The sequence below is a fragment of the Coptis chinensis genome, chromosome 4 (genome assembly GCF_015680905.1).
Source record: "Coptis chinensis isolate HL-2020 chromosome 4, ASM1568090v1, whole genome shotgun sequence".
NCBI classification, from domain to species: domain Eukaryota; kingdom Viridiplantae; phylum Streptophyta; class Magnoliopsida; order Ranunculales; family Ranunculaceae; genus Coptis; species Coptis chinensis.
In genome coordinates, this window is record NC_141459.1 from 60540076 (window position 1) to 60543148 (window position 3073).

The window sequence follows — 3073 nt, forward strand, 5'->3', positions numbered from 1 at the left end:
TACTGAATTTTTAGGTACTTGCGTGCATGTTGCTTCCAATAGCTTAAAATGGGATCTATCATAGCTACTTGCATTTTAGAAATCAGCTTTCTTGAATTGTTATCGAGAAAAGGTCCTTGCAAAGTTGAGAAAAGGGCAATGGAATTCACGGTTCTAAAGTAGTACGAACTAGAAAGTTGACTTCATTCTCATAAAAATGGATCATTTGCCTTAATTTATCAAGTATGTTGTAAGTATACTAGAACATAACGGTATAACTATAATTTGGTTTTACTTTGTCATCCTTGGGGGCACTTTCACCGCAGTTAGGGATTTGGTTTAGAGACTACAAGATCCCGGATGGAAAGCCCGTCAATAAATTTGGTCTTGGCAACAAAGCGTTGAATAAGGTAGCTGTATTATTGATATGATATTGATATGAATGAAGGTGGAGGAAAAGGAAGAGCAGCGGCGATGTGCGTGGAAAGCATGGCAACAAAATGGAGACTGGATGTGTCCAAATACATGGTCTATGATGTGACATTGGTGAGCAGCTCATTCTTGCACTTTAAGCTTTTCCCAATTATCTAAATTTATATGAAATATACCTTTTAGCTCCTTTGTGCTTTTGTTTTGTTTTGTAGCAGTTGCTCCAATGTAAACTTTGCTTTTCGTGGTGTGTGTAACCGTTGTGGAAGTGCCCATCCCATCGGGCGCCCTCGGTGCCGGGCTGCCGGGTCGAGGAAGAGGTCGTGGTGGTGGTGTCTGCTGCTCGCTGCTGATGATGATGATTCGGGGGGTCGTGGCCACCAATTTGGTGCTCTAACCGGTCTGTTTGGCCCAAATGATTGGCCTTGTCCAATGTATGATTACTTTCTTGGGTTTAAAACTTGTACAATCTTTTTCGTAATCAAGATGGCTTCATCTTGTACTAATAACTCTAAACTACATTTTGGTGTGGCAACATAAACCTGGGCAAAGCGATTGAAATGCAATATCTGTAATACTAACAAGCCCCGGTCACAATGAGGGTGGTGTCGAGGTAATATAAGCTTTTTGTTGGTTTATACTTTGTACTTAAAAATTTAGTACGCTATAATTTGCTGAATGTTATCAGTTTTGGAGTTTTGTTTTGTGCTTCTTCCTGTGTGTATTAGGTGCTTTGGATTAAATGAATAGTCAATAGATTTGAAGTAACTTGTGGATTAAATGAATAGTCAATAGATTGTGAAGTAACTTGTGGGAGACATATATCAATTCAGTGTTAATAATTCTAAATTCTATAGTTTAGTACATATATCAATTGACCATCCTGTTTCAGCACCTTGTAGCTTAATAAGACCCTTTTTCGATAGCGCCCAATATATTATTTGTTTGATAGGTGAAAGTTAGTTTCAGATATTGGGCTTCATCTAGTTGTCCACATACACTAGTTTTGGTTCTTGAACACACTAGTGATTTCTAAATTTATTTTTCTAAGTTAGGCCATTCATTTTTTTATATCCTCTTTTGGTTTGTAGGAAATTGTGAAGGATTGATTTGAATTCAATACAAGGATTGCTTTTTAGAATAGCTAGATAGATCATTTTGTTGTCATTCAATGTGTTGTTCAGTGTGTTGTGTAGAGTATCAATTTGATGGAGGGAAAAGCAAGAAGTATACCAAAATAATTGCTCCCCAATCAAATGATTATGCTCACCTCAAGCTCTTCGTCAAGGTAAAAGCTTAAAATTCCACCCTTAATTTTCTCATTTGTTCAACTTCTTACTTCCTTTAGGTGGATTTTTTAATATTTAATTAATTGCATGAGTTTAATTAGTACTATTGTATTTCTAAGTTCATTATTTGTTTTGTGAATTTTTAGGAATTAAATGGATTTTATGGAGCCGCACTAGGATTTATTATGAGTGAAGCCATCACCAATACTTGGTATTGCAAATTTGCAATGATTCGAGATTGCTTGGAAAATCATATTGAATATGTTACCCTTATTTGTAAATATGAATTTGTAATTCTTAGAAAATATTTTGAAGTTATATTACATACATGGTTTAACGAATATTCTATTTTTTTTAGTCTTTTGTTTGTGTTTGCTATTATTTATTTGTCAAATGGTATGAAAAGACAATGGGGACTTTATCATGTAAAAAAAATAAAAATAATTTTTTTACAATATCAACACATTAGTAACGGTTTTAAACCGTTGCAAAGCAAAAAAAAATTAAAGCATCATCAATAATCGTTACAAATTAAACTACGCAACGCTTTTTGACCGTTACTAATTGTCACTCTGCAACGGTTATTAACCGTTGGAAAATTTGGTTTGCAACGCTTTTTAACCGTTAGTAATTGTCACTTTGCAACGGTTAATAACCGTTGGAAAATTTGGTTTGCAACGGCAAAAAACCGTTGCAAATATTTCCAACACTTTACCGACGCCCTATTTGCAACGCTTAAAAAGCGTTGCGAAAATTATTCGCAACGGTTTTTTGCCGTTGCAAATAGCCTGTTATGGTGTAGTGATATTGGTTATTGTACCCTTGAGGTGTGACGTTTTGGTTATTTCTCCAACCGAAGTTGGGATTTTGTCTCCAAGGGGCGTTAGGTTCACTATTAATGGAACAAGCCTGTTCATAGGCTATAGGACAGTGGGAGTCGGGATGCTCAGGGCTCCAACATAAACTACATGGATTTGAATTTACATTCATGACGGGGATTGGCTTTTGTTGTACAGAAATGGCCTCTACCTTTTTTGTGAGGGATTCAATTAGAGTTTTAAGCTCGGGATCCGATTTAACCTCAAACATCTTGGTAGCCTTAATTGTTGAAGAAGAACTAGCGGAGCGGAGTAAGTAATCGCCACTACCCCCAATTATTATTACGCTTTACTCGATCTTCCAAAATTTATATGCCTCTCGAGGCTCCTTTACTTAAGAAACTACCCCATTCATTATGTCTAGGACTTCTTTATGGTGGTGTAGAAGTCCTTTGAAAAAGGCACGAACTAACGTGTCTTTTCGCTAAATTATGATGTGGACACTCTATAAGGAGATCGGTGAAACGATTCCAAGCCTCGAAAATGATTCATGAGGAT

The 3073-nt window shown here is 36.3% G+C and overlaps 1 long non-coding RNA gene across 1 annotated transcript; it reads left to right on the forward strand.

Annotated features, from left to right (window-relative positions):
• Positions 1-1026: 1026 nt before the first annotated feature.
• On the forward strand, positions 1027-2054 carry LOC147504254 (uncharacterized). The gene is made up of 2 exons (XR_015220369.1): positions 1027-1696; positions 1844-2054. It is a non-coding gene; the product is annotated as an uncharacterized LOC147504254 (long non-coding RNA).
• Positions 2055-3073: the final 1019 nt, after the last annotated feature.